The sequence below is a fragment of the Anastrepha ludens genome, chromosome 4 (assembly GCF_028408465.1).
Source record: "Anastrepha ludens isolate Willacy chromosome 4, idAnaLude1.1, whole genome shotgun sequence".
Lineage (NCBI taxonomy): Eukaryota > Metazoa > Arthropoda > Insecta > Diptera > Tephritidae > Anastrepha > Anastrepha ludens.
The window spans coordinates 101,872,244-101,894,251 of record NC_071500.1 but is presented as its reverse complement, the minus strand read 5'-3'; the positions used below and the strand labels follow the sequence as shown (position 1 = coordinate 101,894,251).

Sequence of the window (22,008 nt, the reverse complement as noted above, 5' to 3'; positions counted from 1 at the left end):
ACCCAGAGGCTAGAATCTTTCGTCAAAAGCAACGAATGAGGAATCCAAACTATGAGAAATCAAACTCAGAAAGTAGCGATGGATAGGTCACACGCTTAGAAAACCACGAGATAGCATTAGGAGAATGCCACTTGACTATAACCGCAAGCAAGCAGCGGTGGCGGTCGACCAAAGATCACTTGGCGAACGTCGATGTTGTGCGAACTAGCAAATGCCGACATCACATGGAGCGGCGCAGAAACAACAGCTCTAGACTGTGTACGATCGAAGAGTCTTGTTGAGGTCCTATGCGCCCGAGCGGAGTGAACAGGGATATAAAACAAAAATTAAATTCCCATAAATTGAAATTTTTGGTTGGAGTTTATTCACAGATCAGCAATAAAAAATTGTCAAAAATCATAGCAATCTTTGCGTCTGTGAGCTTGCACCTTTTTTTTAACAAAATCTAATGGGCTATGAAATTGCATACTCGAAATTTTTTTGCAAACTCTATTCAATAGTGTGAAATTTTGATGAAAATTTGTAAACTTGGATGTATATAGTTTTTGTAGGATATTGCACTATATTTGCATAAAAAACTTACCAAAATTGAAAAGAGAAAAGTCTTTTGTCAAAATTGCTCAATAAGTCCCTGTGCTATGGCGTGTTGTGGTACAAAATTAATCACCCTATCGAAAGATTAATAATTTTTACAACTGGGATCACTCGTCAGTCATTTTTGACACTTGTGAATTAAACAGCTGCAGAATATAATCATACAAGAAATGGAGTACGTAAAGGTACAAAAAAGTTTCCACCACTCAACATTTTTTATTTTATTTAGTAAAAAATAATATACAAGTTATTCAAAAACAAAACTAGATTATTAGTTTCGCGCCACCTTGTAAAAATATTTAGCGTAAAATATTATTTGTATAAATATTATTGGGTAGTCGAAAAAGTCTTTTCGTATTTTGTCAGTGGATGTCGTTGGAGTCATCTATCCCCAGTGCTACCAATCACATTGTGTCATGTCATATGGTATTAGAAAGGTGACATTTCAAGCTTCTATAACCAAAAAAAAATTAAATTCGGAGAAGTTGAAAAAAAGTTATAGCTGTTCGAAAATGAGTGAAAATAATGAAGAAATTCGCTATATTTTGAAATTTTTGTACAAGGTGGCGCAAATCGCCAAAACGGGAGATTAGGCGCCCGGGATATGCATCCTTCAGCATATCGGTTGTGGCACGTGCAGTGTGTGCTGTTGCACCGTCCTGTTGGAACCACATGTTTTCCAATCCCAATTCATCAAGTTGCGGCAGAAAGAACTCGTTGATCATTGCTCTGTAGCGCTCACCATTCACAGTAACCGTTTGGCCCACGACGTCTTCGAAGAAAAAAGGTCCGATGACTCCTCCAGCGAAAACAGCACACCATGCAGTGACTTTGAGCTGGTGTAATGGCTCTTCGTGGGTTACACGCGGATTTTCAGTGCCCCAGAAGCGTAAATTTTGCTTATTTACGTATCCGCTAAGATGGAAATGGGCCTCATCACTCATGATTATTTTTGATGAAAAATCATCTTCCTCTTGGTGGTGATTAAGGATGGCTTGAGCGTATGTTAGACGCGATTGAGGGTCAGCGGCTAACAGCTGATGCACCGTCTGGACTTTGTATGGAAACATCTTCAAATCTTGTACCAAAATTCGCTGTAAAGACCGTCGACTGATACCCATTTGCGTGGCACGTCGTCTGGTCGATGTCGACGGCGCATCCATGACATCCTCGGCTACAGCAGCAATATTCTCTGCAGAACGGCTACCCCGGGGTCTGCCACGCCTGGCAGCATCTCGTGTTGTGCCAGTCTCTTCGAGGCGAGCGGCTAAACGTCGCAGTGTTTCACCAGCAGGCGTTGGACGGCGAGGAAATCTGCGACGAAATTCACGTTGTGCCAAAGTCACCGACCGATTATTGGTCAAATAAATAGTCAGCAATATTCCGCGTTCTGGAGCAGTGTAGCGTAACATTGTTTATTAACGGGTATTTCGCATGTGTTTGCTACACAAATGTGAAAACAGAACTGACATTAGGGGACAATCGCAATTTATAGCATTTTCTGATAGGAGGATTACTTTAGCGCCACCTGTTATAAAAAAGGGAAGCATGCCACGCAAGCCACCAATGAAATATGTGAAGTTTACGGAGACGATGCTGTATCAGTTCGTGTAGCCCAACAATGGCTCGCTCGCTTCCGTTCTGGAAATTTCGATGTGAAAGATGCACCTCGCTACGGTCGACCTATCGTTGAAAAAGTCGATGAAATTATGGAAGAGATTGACTAGGACCGTCACATAAGCTGTCATGACATCGCCAAGGCACTAAACATTCATCATCAAACGGTTTTGAACCTTTTAAAAAAGGCTTGTTACAAAGAGAAGCTCGATGTTTGGGTACCACATGAATTGTCTGTGAAAAATTTAATGGACCGAATTAACATCTGCGATTTTTTGCTGAAACGAAATGAAACCGAACCATTTCTGAAACGAATGGTAACAGAAGACGAAAAGTGGACCAAATTCGACAATAATGTGCGAAAAAAATCATGGTGTAATGGTGGTGAAGCTCAACAAATGGTCGCAAAGCCAGGATTGACGCCTCGAAAGGTTATGCTGTGTGTTTGGTGGGATTGGAAAGGAATCATCCACTATGAGCTGCTCCAGCCTGCTCGAACGATGGATTCTACACTTTACTGTCAACAACTGCTGAGATTAAAGCAAGCAATCGAAAAAAAACGGCCAGAACTCATCAGCAGAAAGGGCGTCGTCTTCCATCAGGACAACGCTAGGCCACACACATTTTTGATGACTCGGCAAAAATTGGGAGAGCTTGGCTGGGAAGTTTTGATGCATCCACCATATAGCCCAGCTCCCTTAATGGAGTAAAGTTGGCTTCAAGAGAAGCCTGTGAAAATTACTTGTCGCAGTTTTTCGCCGAGATACCACAAAAGTTTTACACTGATGGAATAATGTCTTTAGAAGAAAAGTGGCAAAAGGTGGACGACCAAAATGGTACATATTTGGTTTAATAAAGTTCATTATAAATATAAAAAAAAATGAGTTCAAGTTTGATTAGAAATACGAAAAGACATTTTCAACTACCCAATATTTAATATACATATATATAGTTATAATGGGTAGTTAAGTTTCAAGGGCCGGTATTGATTTTGAATAAAATACAATTTTTTTAGAAAATTATTGTGATTTCTCTTTAGTAGATAATATTGGGATGGCTCAATTACGCATTGATCAAAATATTGGCCAAATGGTCATTACTGCCTCGGCGACACACCTCCATCCGATGGTCCAAACTTTCGATGACGCTGAGGCACAATTGACGTTCTATGCCATTAATGTACCGAATTATCTCATCCATTAGCTCTTGAATTGTTGCTGGCTTATCGACGGTCAACTTTTCTTTCAAATAACCCCAAAGAAAGAAGTCCAACGGTGTCTTTGACGTTTAGGTGTGGTTCACATTCAACATCGGCCCTTAAAATTGAACCACTATTTATATGCACGTTTATACAGCGAGCCACATGCGCTAGTCATAGAACTGCGTGAGAGTGACTTGCATTGGACTCTACTTGGGAGTTGCTATGTAAGCACACACCTCGTTCCGTTTAGGAGTCTAACAGCTTGTCCAAATGTGCAACTACAACCAAACAAGTAAATTATATGAGTACTTAACTCATTTAAATTACAACAATTTCAAGAATTCACATTTACTTAAACATAAATATTTATGTACTTACATCGCTGCAACTCTAATTACTCATTAAATATTTGATATTAAATCCCTAATTTGCGACACATCAATAGAGGTACACAAATATATGCAACCTTCTCAGTAAACTTACATGCACATATGCACAGATTTACATGGAAATACGTTCCACTAGCATGTGCACACACATATATATATGTTTCTGTACGTATGAATGTCTGCTTAGTCGAAGGTTGGTTATGGCAGAGGCAGCATCACATCAACTCAAGTCAATCAGTCGACCAACCCAGAACATTTAGGTAAGCGTTTTTACCACAACCTAACTGCACTACTTAGACATGTAACTACTTATACATGCACATATAGGTATACATGTATTTATATTCCCTTGTGTGCGCATATATATGTATCTGGGTGTTCAAATATACGTGCATACAGTAGCGTTTGTTCATGTGGTCGTTATGGGGACTACAAGCCCCAGAAAATTTTTAAAAAGAAATTTAAAAAAATACAGGGTCCGATACTCGAAGTGTACCCAATTGAAAAGGCCATAAATTTACCTTGGAAAATTACTTTTATTCAATTCAATGTAAAAAATATGTGAAAATAATACAAAATCAAGAATCAATTTACTTTTGCTCGATATGATCACCTTTTGCCTTGCACGGCCTCGAGACGGTCCAGAAACGAATCGCAAGCTGCTCGCATGTGACTTGCAGGTATTTGGGCCCACTCGCAGACAATGGCTTTTTTCAGCGCCTCAAGACTGGTGAATCTTTTAGTTTGGACCTCCAAAATGGCCCAAAGAGAATAATCCATCGGGTTCGCGTCTGGTAAGTTTGAGAGCCATTGTGTGGACGTTATCAAGTTCGAAACGTTGTTTTTAGCCATTCTTGATTCCCTCGAGCTTTGTGAGACGGTGCCGAGTCATGTTGAAACGTCCATGGTCTGCCACCAGAATGTTTGTATGTCCATGGCTTCAAAGGAGGTTGCTCCAGAATACTTTCCGGATAAAACTTCGCATTTACCTTCACGCCAGGCTCGATTAAAACGATTGGAGAGCGCCCATCGAGTGGCGAGTGCTGCCGCCTGGTGGCCAATCGATGATTCAAATTCTCGTATGAACGGTCGATCAAATAAACCCTATAGTTTTGGGAGTTCACGAACTGCTCAGTTTGAAAATCTCTCGCTTCTCGTCAGAAAATACAATGTTCGGAAATTGGCCGCTTTCGGCCAAGCGAATCAACTCCTACGCTCTCTCAATTCTGACTTGTTGCTGCTTTGCTGCTTTTGCGTGAGATCATGCGCCTTTTGGATCTTGTAAGGTTTGACTTTGAGATGATTTTTCAGTATGTGGCGGGTGTACGGTCAGATATTTCCAGTTTTTTCGCCATTTGATTGGCATTTCGTCGGGAATTTCGCTCAAGTCTCTTCTTCACTTTTTGAACTATTTCACGTGACGTTGCAGTCTTTTGATGACCACCTCCATGACGTTTCGCGATACTACCAGTATCGTTGTAACGAGTAATGGTGCGATAAATAAAAACTTTATTTACTTTAAGATGCTCGAGCTCACGAACAATCGCTGGTTGCGACTGTCCAGCCAAATATAATGCAATCGCACTATTACGTTTGAAATCCTTTATTGATTTTCTTTTTTCGCGTTTACTTTCGGACAAAATGCTTCCGCGCGCTTGTAAACAATTCTCTGGACTGTCATTTAGCCAAGTAATAGACAGTTGATGCCCGTGCATCAGTGCGCGAGCGTTCTGAAGTTGGTCACACTTCTAGTGTCAGACCTTATTAAAAAAATTTAAAAATACAAGTTTGTTCCTCAAAAGTGATATTATCGCCTACAAAGTACTCCTCATCAACTTCAGCGCACTTATGCCAGTATTTGATTATCTCTCTCTATTCTCCAAACATTTCTGGAACTTCATTTTCGCCATCAGAGCCGTCTTGCGATATTTCCATTAGTTCCTTTTAGCTGCTCCCAGGTTGTTTTTTGGTTCGATAAAACAGAAAAAAGCGCAGGGCGCCATACGAGGTGAATTCGATGGCCGTTGGACGGTATTCGTTTAGTTCTGGGCAAAAAATTCACGAATATTGATGACACATTCTTTTTTGACGAATTGCTGACTGTAAACAACTCATAATGTCCAACTCTCTGACTTTCTAGCGAAAATTTGTGGCTTACAATACCATTATAATCCATAAAAACTGTGGGTATCCGTTTCTTTTTTGATGGAAAACGAAGTGGTTTGTTTGGTTTTGGTTTATTCGGAGCATTCCTATCACTCGCCTGATGTCTAGATGTATGTCGTATTCATGAGTCCACCTCTTGTCCCTAGTAATGATGCGTTTGATGGATGTTGGGTCGAATGCGACCTTGGAAATCATGGCTTTGGCGATATCAACGCGGTTTCTTTTTTTTTATAAAATTCAGATGCTTTGGGACTAACTTTGCTGCAACAAGGCGCAAACCCAAATTTTTAACTACAAAGTCTTAAACGGATCCATAAGCAATGCTCAAGTCCGCTGTCAACTCTCTGATAGTTAATTTGTGGTTATTAATCAACTTTTCACTTTTTTGATGCTTTCATCAGTCTTCGATGTCGACGGCCTGCCACTACGTTTCGTCATTCTCGATGGACTCACAGATTCTTCAGAAGCGTTTATGTCACTCGTAAACGGCTGTTTTCCTTAGAGTATCATTACAGAAACAGTTAACCAACATTTTAAGGTTTTTGCATCATTTAATCCATTTTTAAAGCACTTCCGCACTCTTCTGAAAGGTAGCAGCAGCAGCCAAGACCGCAAAGAAGACTACTAGTCAGGGCTCTTAAATGAGAAGCGGTTCTATTAGCTGAACACCACATACAAGGATCAAATACAAATAGTCATGCTCAGAGACCTCATGTACTTTATAGCACGCACTCCACAGTTTATTTTGAAACCTTCTTGATAGAAGTTGAGATACGTGCAGTAGGCAGCATTTCCTTCATTCTGCTATAGTGGCAAACAAAGTTTCAAAGCTTTTACCAAATAGGATTGCTAATTCAATGCAAGACGCCGATTCCTTGCGAGTTTTTGAGCCTTTGAAGGAGTACACAATGAGTATATAGAATTATCCATAAATCCACTCTTTCCAAAGACCTTTCCAAAGCTCGTCTAACCCCTTACACTTTGGGAAGCTGTTTCTATAATAAACAGATCCACGTAAAAGGTCTCAGATATGATCTGATCGCTTTGGTAATCGCAAAGCAAACAAATGATTGTAATCTGCGCAAATTGCAGTGATTTTATAGTTTCTCTCAAAAGGACAGCAAACTAGTTTTTCGGAAATTAAACAACCGTAAAAAAAGTCGGAGGTAATACTGCCTTGCACGTATTTTACCTGATGCTCGAGAAAAATTTACCAAAAGAAATCTTATAAGAAAAAGAGATCATCCGTAGTTCCCTTTACGTCATTGGGCTTAATATCCTTTCTGGCTTCTATGGCAGCAATTTTCACATTCTTAGCTCAGCGTACAATGCAATTTTTTTGATGATGTTGTTTGGTTGTAGATGATATTTTATTTTTGGCAGAGTGTTACCACCTGTTTCTTATTGAAAAAGAAAACTTTATTGAGAAACATAAATACATACTGCACCGCTGAATTCAGTACTCAGTTATTTTTATATGTTGTAAATTTGTTCTAAAAACTTTAATGAAATATTATTCTATGTACATAGAGTTGCCACATAATATTTAGGGGATAATATAAATTAATGACTCAGCTGAAATAATTGCACGAAAATGTATTTGAAACAAAAGGAGTGTAAAAATATACAAAAAAAATTTTGGGTGGTGTTGCCACCTGAATATTTTTGGAAAAATATAAATGAAAAGTAATATTTAATTAGATATTTTCATATAAGTATCAAACAAAATATGTTCAAAAGAATGAAGAAATTGTTATTTAAAAAACTCTTTTGGCAGTGTGGCAACCCACAATGTGTTGGAAATGAAAAAATGGAAATATATAGCACAGCTGAATTCAATACGCAGGCCTACGTAGATATCAGAGGAAATATCTTAGAAAAGAGTTCAGTGAATTATTATTTTGTATAGAGTTGCCACTTAATATTTTATGAAGAATTAATTTGTATGCTGAATTAAGTACTTGAATATAGATTTGAGACGAAAGGAAAGTGAAAGGAGTTTTTTGAAGTGAGTTTTTTGAATAGTGTTGCCACCTGAATATTATTGGAAAAGTTTAAATGAAAGGCAATAAGGCAATATTTAATTAGATATTGCAATATTAATATCAAATGACAGATGTTCAAAAGCATGAAGAAATCGTTCTTTAAAAACTCTTTTTGGAGAGTGTGGCCATCTACTTTTTACTGGAAAGGGAAAAATGGAAATTTATAGCATAGTTGAATTTAATAAACAGATATACGTAGGTATCAGAATAGGAAATATAATATTTACATAACTTAGAAAAAAACTTTAATAAAACATTTTTTTCAATAGAGGAGCCACATAATATTTAATGAAAAATATAAATTAGAAAAAAATTTGATTAGATTTTTCGGCCTAGATGTCAAATGAACTTTTTAAAAAAATAAAGAAGATATTTAAAAAAGGTACAAGGCATTGCCACCTATTGCGAAAGTGGCAATAAATTGCAAAATTGAATGAAGTATAAAAATAACTTCAATAAAACCATTATTGAGAAAACATGCAATAATAAAAATAATTTCGTTTTCAATAAAAATATTAATGAAAATAATTTCAGTAAAAATAATATATGTAATAATATATTTAATATGCCAGCGAAGCCATTGTTGATTAGAAAGTCACTCTTCTTATATTTTTTCATTAACAATTAAGCGGTAAACCTCGGACTATTATTTTTGGCTGAACTCTTTCGACAATAGCTTTCGCGTATGTGCGTAATATATTATAATTTTTAATTCAATGCTTCTCTATTGCAAAACAGGCGGCAACCCTACACAGAAAAAGATATTCAATTAAGTGTTTCTCTATTACGAAACAGGTGGTAACCCAACAAAAAAAAAAATAATATTAAATTGTATTTTTCTTTATTACAACACAGGTTGCAACCCTACACAAAAGAATAATATTACATTCAGTGCTTATCTATTGCAAAACAGGTGGCAAACCTACACAAAAAAAATTATATTATATTCCAAGTTTTTCTCTTACAAAACAGGTGGCAATCCAATGCAAAAGAAATATTATATTCGGTGTTTTTCTAATGCGAAATAGGTGGCAAGCCTACGAAAAAAAGTATTTAATATATTCAGTATTTGTTTACTCCAAATCAGATGGCAACCCTGCACAATAAAATAATATTATATTCAGTGCTTCTCTATTAAAAATCGGGTGGCGATTCCGCACAAAAAAATATATATGTACATAATTTTTTATAAAATTGACTTAACTCTTTCAGCCACAGTTTTAGTATGATGACTTTATAAATAAAACAATTTGATATTTGGTTTAATAAGGCTTTAATTATTAAGAGAAATTTTTTTTTACAAAAACACCTTTTAAGGCTTTTGAGGTACGAGGTGGTTAGTTTACTAACCACTGTGGCGTTCAGCATAAAACTAATCTTAGCAGTAATGAAAAATAAAATGTTATATATATATATATATATACGCAAAATACATGAATAACTTATTTCTTATGAAAATCTACAAAACATGTTTTGTCTTTGCGGATACAAAGGGGGACTTTACAGGTGCTACATTGCCAAAGAGTACGTGCTGGACTTCTTTTAGTGCTGCATTTCGCGCATCTTCGTGAAGTAGATCGCTCTGGCTGATGCATATTACTTTCCGTGCGTAGCTCTGTCGGAACTGAAGGCTTATGATGTTTTATCAGAACTGATAATGGTGATGACGGTCCAGAGCCACTGAGAGAACGTCTGGAATGCTTGCCGTTCTTCGCCTGAGCGGGTACTAGTATGCCTTGGTAAACACTTCTGCGAAAGTCTTTTGTATCCAATTGGTCCAATTGTGGGTGGTGTTCTTTCTGGATCTCTTTATATACTAAAAAAGCATTCACAACTGCGCAGTCCAAGAAGTGAAAAAAAATTCGTTGTTACCATTTGTGCGACTTTCTGTCGATGGCATAAGTACTTTTCAACTGGTCGAATTTATCAACATATATTAGTTCATGCAACTGTTGTACTGCATCACAGCTTCAGGACATGCTACTTGGGTCCTGTCTCCATTGCGTTCTCTATGAGTAACAACACCTGCTTTCGTTGGATCTATATAATTGGTGAGAATGAGAACTGATCTTTTGTCTTTCCACTTAAGAACCGCAACGTTCGTGTTACTGACCTTGTAATCATACTGTCCCCGTGACAAATCTTTGTCTTCTTTTAGTTTTGGCAGATTTTTGCGATTGGAATTGACAGTGCCACATGCTAATATATTGTCTTTTCGCAGATCGACTTGTGCTATTAAAATAATTATCAAAAAATACTTTATGATTTTTATATTTTAAGTTTTCGCAAAACTGACGAACCACCTTTCCACCGAGATCAACCTGTACCTTGTCACCTTCTTTTCCAGTAAATATGTCGAAATCTAAACAGTATCCGGACTCTGCACATTTCATCCAGACTATATAACCGCGTTTTATTGGTTTTTTTGGTATATAATGTTTCAAATAATTGTGGTCTTGAATTTCAAAATTGTCAAAAAAGTCTTGCGGTATTTCCGCAAGCTTGTCTTTGCAAGCGCGTAGTTCTAGTTGTATTCGTCGCATCGGTTCACGCTAGAGCTTTTTGGAAAGCTCTTTTCACGTGCTAACACGTATTTGATAAATTGTTGTTTGCTTTTAGTCGTTCGTGAGTTATAGCGTCGCAAACATGGAGCAAAATAAAGAGAAAATACGGCATATTTTACAGTACTACTACGATAAAGGCAAAAATGCATCTCATGCTGCCAATAAAATTTGTGCAGTTTATGGACCCGATACAGCTTCCATTTCCACCGCACAACGATGGTTTCAACGTTTTCGTTCTGGTGCAGAGGTGATCGAAGATGCGCCACGGTCTGGAAGGCCTGTCGTCAAAAATTGCGATAAAATCGCTGAATTGATCGAAAGAGACCGGCATAGTAGCAGCCGTAGCGTCGGCCAAAAGCTGGGCATGAATCATCAAACCGTTATAAACCATTTGAAGAAGCTTGGATTCAAAAAGAAGCTCGATGTATGGGTGCCACACGACTTGACGCAAAAAAACATTTTTGCCCGTATGGATGCATGCGAATCGCTTCTGAATCGCAACAAAATCGACCCGTTTTTGAAGCGGATGGTGATTGGCGATGAAAAGTGGGTCACTTACGACAACGTGAAGCGCAAACGGTCGTGGTCGAAAAGCGGTGAAGCTGCCCAGACGGTGGCCAAGCCTGGATTGACGGCCAGGAAGGTTCTTCTGTGTGTTTGGTGGGATTGGCAGGGAATCATTCACTATGAGCCCTCCCCTATGGCCAAACGCTCAATTCGGACCTGTACTGCTAACAACTGGATCGCTTGAATGCAGCACTCATGCAGAAGAGGCCATCTTTGATCAACAGAGGCCGGATTGTCTTCCATCAGGACAACGCCGGGCCACACACACCTTTGGTGACGCGCCAGAAGCTCCGGGAGCTCAGATGAGTGCTGCATTCAAGCGATCCAGGTTCTTTTGCATCCACCGTATAGTCCGGATCTCGCACCAAGTGATTACCACCTATTTCTGTCCATGGCGAACGAGCTTGGTAGTCGGAAGTTGCCCACAAGAGAGTCCTGTGAAAATTGGCTCTGCGAGTTTTTTGACAATAGGGAAGCGAGCTTCTATAAGAGGGGCATTATGAAGTTGGCATCTCGTTGGGAACTCGTCGTCAAACAAAACGGCGCATATTTGACTTAAATCGCATTATTATAACCAATTTTATGAACAATTGAAAATTCAATAAAAATACCGCAAGACTTTTTTGACAACCTTTATCATACTTTCGTCTATAGCAACTTTTTCTGAAGCATAATAGTTTTTGTCAAAATTTCTTTGCAGTATATCCAAGAGAGGTCTAACTTTGTAAAGCTTGTCATAATTAGCAGCGGTTTTATTGGGCATCATGTTGTTATCATTCAAATGCAAGTTATTGAGAAGCCAGCCAAAGCGATTGAGTGGCATAAACGACGATATGTAAGGATCATGGAGGTCAGGGGCAGAAGACCAGTAGTTTTTATAACTAGGCATTTTTTTTATACCCATCACCAAATTTAGAGCAAGAAATACTTCTATTTCTTCAGGCGTAGTAGGTGTGTATGGCGTTTCTTTTTGCGTGGCGAATAAATTCGATTGGAAGCAGATTATTTCAACTAAATCCTCTGACCAAAACATGCGAAATAGTTGTGTTAGTGTGACATTCTCCAAATCAATTATATTTGTCGGTACACCTCTACCTCCTATATACTCACTTGGCTCTTCTATTTTGTAGTGTCTCTTCCACTTAGGTTCCATCACTTCAGTTTGATCATGACTGGCTGAAGTTGAAGGCAAGACTAAATTTGACAAAGGAACGTCATCATCCGAGGTAAATCCATCATCTAACTGTGGCTGTAACTCGGGGGGTATGTCACCGAGCACCATCATACTTTACGATCCATCGTTGTTGTCATCTTCATCTAGCTCCACGCTACATACCTACACTCTCACCATCTGATGTTATGTCTTCTAAAAGAAAGTCTGCAATCTCACGTTCATTCGGTATGCGCGGCATTCTGGAAAAGTAAATACAATAAAATATTTCATTAGTTTAATTACATATGAACAACGAACAAAATATGATCTACTAAAGTCACAGTGGTTAGAAAACTAACCACCGTAATATTTGCGCTATTTATAACTTACCTTTACGAGATTCTTTAAGATTTTATCATAAACCAAGGAAACCAACACTAAATAACAGAAAAACACTGAAATTGTAACATAATAAGCACCCTTACCTTTTTTAATGAATTTCAAACTCTTCCGTTGAAAAATTAACACTGCACTGCATTTTCAAATATTTGAAACAACTCAGCCGTCACTTCTCTACTTCAAAGATTGCAACGCGTTGACAAACAAGGACATAAGGAAGCATAGCAGTACTGCACATTATCGATAGATGGCGTAAAAATATATTTTAAAAAGTCGCGAAAAGGTGGTTTCAAAACTAACCACCAAACCTTTCCTCTGCTATTTACATACAACTGAGTAAATTTAATTGTGTCCTATTTCTATTTCTGCTCTAAAATAATTTTCCAATACTATCCAGAAAATTGTTAATGCCTTTTCAAACAGTTTCACTTTGATCTTATGTTGTAATATTTGCATATTCATTATTAATTTTTTAAAAATATTACTCTTGACGGGTGCCCCCTCAGTTACGTATTAGGCCGAGCCTTTTCCATAATTTCTGGTATACTTTCGGATGTTGTTCTACAAAACGGAGCGGCCAACAGTTTTCTGCTAGCAAATCGCATTCATGAGAAGCTTTTTGAAGGCAGAATACAATCGTAGGTTTTTCTTTGGTTGTTGAGGTGCGTTAGTTATAAGAAAAATATTATTTCCATAATTTATATTTCATGTCCATAATGGGCTTCCAATCTGGGCCCACCGAATGCTAGTCACGCAAAAGCACACTCGGCTATACAAACAAAGCCACGGGCACCAGCCCATCAAATTATACAAAAATTGTTATCTATGTCCACCTCCAGTGAAAATTTGGAGATACGCCAGTGCATGCACGCAGGTGCATACATACCTACCTTATATTATTTAGTAAGCTGTGCATCCTTGTAGTTGTATACACTCACCTTCCGCCAGCCTTTGTTCGGTTCTTTGTCTTGTTCCTCGTACAGCTACTCCCTCACACTGCCACTTCAAATTCGTCTCAGCTTACATTTATGCGAAAATAATATAACCTCTGTGCTAAAAATATACACAAAAAAATCAATAAAATACAAAATATTCGTACAAAGTTTTTCTATGAGTGTTCGCTGCGAGCGATGGTATACACATGCCCATGCACACTGTGCATTCCCATGTATATGCGAGTATATATGTATGTGAGCTTGCTTGTTAGCAGCGCGAGAAAAATAAAATCCTAGCTTATGCATACAAAAGCTATCAATAAATTTGGAATTTTTTGGTAGTCTGTATTTTTTTTCTTCTTTTTTAATTTGATTTTACTTCTATTTCGGGTGCAAAAAAGGCAAAAAAAAAAATGCAAAAACAATATAACAAAGCTTTCACAAAGTAAAGTACATGAGAGTACAAGAGTATTTAGACAGAGTACATAAAATATTCTGTGGAGATACATACATATACAAGTACATATATGTGAGTGTGCACGGTTACTGGCTGCTTATGTGTGCGTGTGAATATTTATTGATGTGCGCTAAGTAGGTATGAAACAAGTGAGAGTCGATGTAAGCCCCATTGATGTTAAAATATGTGGCTGAGGCACTTTAGCACACACAAACACTCACACACACAGACTCATGCACAAATATAAATATACTAAAGCATCTGTAGTACCATAGAAGTGCTAAAATTTTGTCCGCCATGGCTGAGAGATGGAAAGACGGAAAGTCGGAAAGGCAAAGTGTCGAGCAACTAAGTGCTTCACAGCAATAACTCAATTATTGGAAGTATTTATTTTATAGACAGGCTAAATGCTGACAGCAAGTAAAGGGGCGTAAAATCAAATGGGAGAACAAGTGTGGCTGCGAGAGTGGAGGGGAAAACCTGACAGTTATATATAAGTAAGTGATGTTAGTGTGGTGTAAAGAGAATAACTGTCGACGATATTGTGAAGCAGTGCCGCTGACTGTCAGATCTTTAAATATTTCACCCACTTGCTATGAAATTAAAAACTTTTGGAGAAATTCTAACACAAGTGGCGCACTTGAGGAGAATTTAAACGACGACAGCCAACCGTACCAGAATATTGTCCCTTAGTGGGACGTAAGGCCATTGTTGTTGTGTATTGTGTCGTACTCGTATTGACTTGTCAGCAGTAAGGCACACTTGTCATGTAGTCCCTTGGATGCGCCAGCAAACGAAATATTGTGGCATGAAGTTGTTAAACTAATTGGAGAAATGTGAACCGCAGTCTTTGGGGAAAATCGATGAATAAAAATTATTTGAATGATGAAAAAAATTAAAACTAAAATAAAATTTATGGTTTTTATAAGCGATGAATACAATGAAATGCAAAAGTATAATTGAGTTATAGGTTTCTGCAAATTTCTGTAAATTTATATTGCATTCTATTACAACGGCGTTAACTGAACTGAAACTTTTTCAACCTCACGTAACATTCAATTATTTGTTTTTCTGTGAATGTGTTGTAAATGGCACAGAAGCATTTCAGTGTCTAGAACTAGATTTTAGTAGATTTTCGTAAGCTACATTTGCCACTATGCCCGCAATAGTATTGTATAATAATAATACCGTTAGCAAATTGAAAAGCGATAAATACCAGGTGGCGCAAAATTAATCAGCCTATTAAGAGGTTTATAATTTTCGCAAATAGCGTTTGCAGTATACAAATAGACAAGAAATAAAGCATAAAGGTCAAAATAAAATTTTTCATCACTTAAGATAATTTCTTTGGTTAGGTTAGGTTTGGCAGCCGCATCGCACATAGAGACAACGATGCCACTTAGACCACGAAATGGGTCCGTTGTGAACCGCGGGGGCTGAGCTGCATTTCCCTCTCCATATTAAACCATCCTGAGCTTTTGACAAAGCGTAAAAGGTTGTTGATACCTAAAATGTATAGATTATCTATATTCGTTAAGAAGTAGGATTTTAAAAATCGGTTCCTGCTTCTGGCTAGAGCTGGGCATGTGCAAAAAAGGTGTTGAATTGTTTCCAACTCCTCCTCATTTCTGCAGCTACGACAGAAATCATGCGTGTAAACGCCTAATCTCTTTGCATGATTTCCTATGAGACAATGTCCTGTGAGGGCCCCTACTAAGGTCCTGATTTGAAGTCTATTTCTTTTATTTACGAAAAAACAAAATTCAAGAGCAAACTTGGATGATCAATTTTGCGCCACCTTGTAGTTTAAATTTTGTAGACTTTACTTGTGCTGTCACATATACTGCGTCCCTTCCATGAATTCGCTTTCCATCAAAACATTTTTTCAAATTCTCCAAACACTTTTTAAGTTTGAATTATTAACCGAACATCAGCGAGCTTTGACACCTGAATTAGTATTTTTAATGGCTTCTACTGTTCTTTATCTACTTTAATGGCAAGCACTTATTGGCAACTTTTGATGATTCATTTTTTCCTCATTTCCTTTTCATAACTTTTTATATAAAAATTAAAGGGTTTTCCGATAAGAGGTGTTATTCCCGTAAAAGATCACTGGTTTCTTTGCTCGCGTGGCACGTACCGCCAGCCATTCCGAGCCATAAAAAATAGTTAATCATCTCTCGATAGCGCAATCCATTCACCATAACTGTTGTTTTAGCTTCATTTTCGCAAAAGTATGGTCCAATGACTCCGCCGGACCATAAACCGCACCAAATAATCATACGTTGAGGATAGAGAGGCTTTTCAACAATAACTTTTGGATTTTCTGAGCCCCAGATCCGACAATTTTGCTTGTTGACGAAGCCACTGAAGTGGAAATGGGTCTCATCACTCAAGATGATTCTTCGATGGAATTCCGGATCATTTTCATGCATTTCAACAACCCAATCAGCAAAGACACGACGTAGTTGACGATCGGCCGGCTTGAGTTCTTGTGAGCTTTATATGCCTTAAGACCCGAATCTTTATGCAAAATACGGTGTAATGACGTTTGTGGAATGCCTGATTCCAAAGAACGACGAGGAATGGAAAAACCTGGGTTTTCTTCAACACTTTCGGCTACAACAGCAATATTTCCGGCTGTTCTTGAGCGACGTGCACGGGTTTTACTCTTCACATCACTAACTTGTCCCTGCAGCTCGAATTTTCACACCAATTCCTGTATTGCGGACCGACAAGGTGCTTCACGATGACCAAAAAATGTTCGAGTTTTACGAACCATCTCTGCCAAATTTTCACCATTTTTACAGTGAATTTTAATAATTTCAAGGCATTGTTTAAGCGTGTATCGTTCCATTTTTATTAATGGCGTATTTTCTACTTGTCAAATATCAAAAAAAGACAGCTTCAAAAACATCTATCAAAATAGCGGGCTATTCAAAATAAGACTTGTTATTGGAAAACCCTTTAGTTCATTCTCCTACAAAAATAATAGTCCCAGTTTAAAATTTTGTGTAAAAAAAATTATTTGTAATACAAATTTCACACTTTTTAATCGATACTTTAAGAAAATTTTCAAGTACGCAGTTTTAGAGCCCATTGAATTTTTAATTTTTTTGGCTGAAAAATTGTATTGATTTTTGGCACTTTTTTCTGGTTAGCTTAGGGAAAGGAAAAGGGAAAAGAACCACACAGTGGGGAAAAGGGAAAAAGGGGCTTTGATTTAGAAAATGGCGAGAAGTAGTGACTAATTACGTTTGAATTAGCCACCTCAAGCAACAGATGAAATTCACCACCTCCTGAATCTTAGATCGACGAGAGCAGAGCAGCTGAGAAGAAGGTGCTGATATAACTCCAATCATCCTCTAGACAGCTTCTGCAGAAAGGGGTTGAAGCAATCCCAAGTCTCATCGTAGGGATACCTAACGGGCAATGCCCTCAAGGATACCCACCCAATTCGAGAGCTGTGACTTTGTTAGCCTTAGAAGTTCACCTAGCGTCTACGATCTACTCGCGGCCAGTGCAATGTTGCGATATTGCACGTTTACGCACTTACAGAGCACTCGCTGAGTCGACGCGAGGTCTATCTTTCAAGGAGTGGAACACAGGTTCTCAGGGGAATCCTTTTTTTGCTGGTAATCTTGTGTATTTTTCCCACACAACATATGCGCGAAATGTTTTCAAAATAAAATACCCAACGCCGTGAGAAATTTCTCAAACGGATGTTTCCAACTGCTTTAGTGGGACATCGTCCATTTAAACTGCATTTGGGAAGAAAACGATATCCTGGGAAAAGATGAAACTGCGCGAGGCTTGCTACTTAAGCCACGAGGCTTGTTATGTAAAGTCAAAAACTTCAAAGTTCCCTTGAGTGGCTCGTAATCACACGTACGTTAATAAAATATTAAAGTAGCACCAAGCAGCAGGTGAAGAACCCTAAACATTTTTAGAGTATCGCTGGATACGTGAAAAATAGTTTGCACAGATGGGTATACAACACCCTCATCATAATCATCATTCGTGGCGTTAAAACGCGAGGTGCATTAATGCTTCCTTCACAATGCTCCGTTTTGTCTTTAGCTTTTGCTTTGTACTTACGATTCCGAGAGCTTTTAGATCGCTTTCTACTGCGTCTATCCATTGGTTCCTCGACCTATCTTTGGCCTTTACGCCTATTAGCTCCTCAGTCATGTCTTTCATGCTTTTTTTTTGTTGTTTTTTGGAAATAGGGTTCACAATGACTCCACACTTGCAGCGACCGCTGTCTACTGCGTTGAGTGCTGTGACCACTACCCCTCTTCTTCGGGGTAGACATCTTTCTCGAGATTACTTTCTGCATTACTTCGACAAGGCCCAGAGCGGAATCCATAAAAATGACAAATTCTATTCACCCACGTCTGGGTCCACTATATTAATAGTCAGCTTCATGCTATAGGCTCGTCTGCTTGTGTCTCTACGTCAAGTAGTAAGTCATTGTCAGGAAATGACTCCAATGTCTGTGGTTGTCGTCAGCCCGTTAATTTCGATCAGTCTTCACTGCAGTGCGTGCCTAATTGATATGACGGAGAAGCATTAAGATTTTTGCTGCGAAGCCTTGAACTGACTCCCACTTTCCGTAGGTTGAAGCTTCTCTCGTGAGGGCGTTTAAAGCAATTGGGTGCTCCAGAACTTTAAAGCGGTCACAGTACAAAATTACATGTTCCGTACTCTCCACCGTGTTGAGGCAGTCTGGACAGAAAGGGGTGTCTGCCAGCTTAAACTGATGTAAGTATTCCTCACAGCAGTCATGTTCGCTCAGCAATGGGTTGAGGCCCTTCATGACTGCCATGCATTCTTCACGGTACAGTCACGAGGTAATGTGACCTAGCCATCTTATGCGCACTCACAAGGACACTGACAGCGCGCAAGTTTGAAAACTCATCCAACGTATGTATGAATATGTAAGGGCTAAGAAAGGAAATGTAAGAATAAGAAAGGTAAAATTGGCACACATACTTTGAAAAAAACTACCTTGAAATATCCTTCAAACTTCTCCTCGAGGATTGCTTATAGTTTACTGTGGAAAGTTTAACAAAATCTATGTAGCTCCCGGAGTATAAAAATAGTTATTTTATGTCATGGATAATTTCACAAGTTTGACTGATAGACCTGGAGTAATCCAGATGAATTGTTTTTAGGACATCAAAATGCTTCTTCTAGACCTTCCTAACCAACTTAACTTATGGCTTTTGAGGTCTTAAACTAAACAAACTGGGCATTCAAGTCAGGTTAGGTTAGGTTATAGTGGTTGTGCACTATTGAGCTCACTCAGACTTGTAGCCTATTACGTTGCCTCATGTGAAGCTTGTCCTTACCTCTCCCAAGACCAGCGTGAACTGTTCGGAAACTTTAGAGATGCCACATAACTTCCAATTCACTGAAAAATTGTCTTCATAAAGTAATGTCTTTATGTCAGGAATCGCCTCTTCCTCTTCCTACTTTAGATAGCTTCTGTGGAAGTGGTGTGTATGTGCGTGAAACATGGATATATCCTTCACTCCGGACTCAAAATGATCGGCATCTGAGTGACCAGCATGCGGTGAACACCGTTCAAAGCGCCCGAAAGCACAACAATCGGCTGGAAAAGTTATGGCCTCGACTATCTTGAGAAGGGAAATACCATCAACAGTGAACATTATATAACGTTATTGCAGCATTTGATTGCAATTGAACTTCGAATTGCTCCTGCAACCTTCGCAAGATTTGACTCTCAGAAACTACTGGCGGTTCGCAGGCCTAAAAAAAATGCTCGCCGGTAAGGAATTTCGCTCGAATGAAGAGATTATTGCTGAACCTGAGGTCTATTTTGAGGCGTAAAGTAAGGCGTTCTACAAAAGTGGTATTGAAATGTTATAGCGGCGCTGGAATGATTGCGTTGTTCTTGATGGAAATTACGTTGAAGAATAAATCTAATTTGGAACAAAAAGAAAGAACGAGCTTTCTTTGTTAGACCCGGCACTTTTCAGCCCATGTGTTATATTCGCTAATTCTTAAGTTGATTTTCAGCTGCAATAACACTCTTTTTTTACCAGAAGTCAATGACGCCATTATTACTTGGGTTTGCATATTTTTTATTTTAGCTCTTTTTTATTTTTGCTTTTTTTCCTCTTTTTAATTTTTAATTTTTGTTTTTTTCCTTTTTTCCTTTTTTTTATTTTTAGTCTTTTTATCTTTGCTTTTTTTATTTCAGCTTTTGTTATTTTTTTATTAACTCTCTTTTATTTTTTCTTTTTTTCTTTTTTCATTTCTGCTGTTTTCTTTTTTTTTTTGGTTGGTTGGTTGTTTAAAGGGTGACCCCGCATCGGAGTGCCACATAGACCGCAAGTTGGGTCCGTTGTGTTGCCCTAGAGCTCATTATGTTATATGATTTCCCCACCTAACCGAGATTTTTATTATAGATTTTGGTCCAAAATATTAACTCGTTTCGAGAATTTGATGAGAGATTCGATTTTCAGGTCCGAGAGTGCTGAAAGATTGTCAATTGTTGGAGAGCCTAGAAGAGCGAGTCGACTTCTGGCTCGCCACCTCCGATCAGCAAATATCTGCTCGATACTTCCTCATCTTCGTCCTCGCAGTATCTGCACAGGTCGTTTTGAGGAACCCCGATCCGACGTGCGTGAGTGCCCAAAAGGCAGTGGCCGGTGATATATTGTGAGATATTATATGCCTTAGTTCGTGTTTCGAAAGACTTATAAGGGTTTTTGTCTGTTTCAGATTGTAGGATAGCCAGATTTGTCTGGTCGTAACGCAAGTAGTTTCCACTTGCCACCTCCGATCAGCAATGCTGTAAAATTCTCGCTCAATGAGCAATTTACATGTTGAGAGCGGAATGTGGATTGTGGGCAAGTTACTAACATTTGATTGCGCAGCTCCAGCTCTGGCGAGCTCATCAGCTTTGCAGTTACCTTCGAATCCACTGTGGCCCGGTATCCAGATAACTTGGACGGAATTCTGAACACTTATCTCGTTAAGAGATAAGAGACAGGATCGAATCACATCTGAGTGGGTTTAAGAGGAGCTGAGTGCTCGAATGGCCGCTTGACTGTCAGTGAAAAAGCGGATATCCTCAAGTGATATTCTCGTTTCTTAGATAGTTTTCGCAGCATACCAGATAGCGCATACTTCCGCTTGGAATACACTACAGTAGTCGGGTAATCTAAATGATAAATAGATTGATGTGAAGGGAATTGGAAAAGATTCCAAATCCCACTTTACCGTCTTGTTTTGAACCATCTGTATATATAATCAGAAGGCCATCGATTTCGGTTAGATTTGTCTTCCATTCTTCCCTAGTTGGGAGTGAACAGGAGAATAGCAAGGGTGGTGATGGAAGACTTACATGATAGTCTATGTCGGAAGAGATAGCAGTGTTCCTTTTCAGTATGGCCGAATGGCCAAGATACTTTTTCTATTTCGATATGGCATTCATGCGTGTCGCTGCTTTCGCTGCAATCGCTTTGCCAGCCAGATCGATAGGGAACAAGTGAAGCAACGTATTTTTATTTTTACTCTTTTTATTTCTGCTTTTTTTGTTTTTTTTTTTCATTTTTACTCTTTTTTTTTTATTTTAACTCTTTTTTATTTTTGCTTTTCCTTTTTTCATTTCTGCTTTTTTCTTTTTTTTTATTTTTACTCTTTTTATTTTAGCTTTTTTTCTTTCTGCTTTTTTTTATTTTTACTCCTTTTTTCTGTTTCTTTTAGTTTTGCTCTTTTTTATTTTTCCTTTATTCTTTATTTTTGCTTTTTTCAGCTATTTCCGCCGCCATTGTTTACTCGTCGATTTTATTGACTTCTAGAACTCGTAAAATTTGGTTTCACCTTAAAAATTTCCGCAACTGCTTGACTGCTCCACTCGTCTCTGCACTTCCTACTCATGCATTAC

At 38.4% G+C, this 22,008-nt stretch overlaps 1 long non-coding RNA gene across 1 annotated transcript in view; it reads left to right on the top strand.

The window, feature by feature from the left end:
* The first annotated feature begins 14,378 nt into the window (after nt 1-14,378).
* LOC128860396 (uncharacterized) overlaps nt 14,379-22,008 on the top strand; it is a 100,083-nt gene continuing 92,453 nt past the window's right edge. The window contains exon 1 of the long non-coding RNA XR_008454247.1: nt 14,379-14,584. This is a non-coding gene — a long non-coding RNA (uncharacterized LOC128860396). The remainder of the gene's footprint in view (nt 14,585-22,008) is intronic.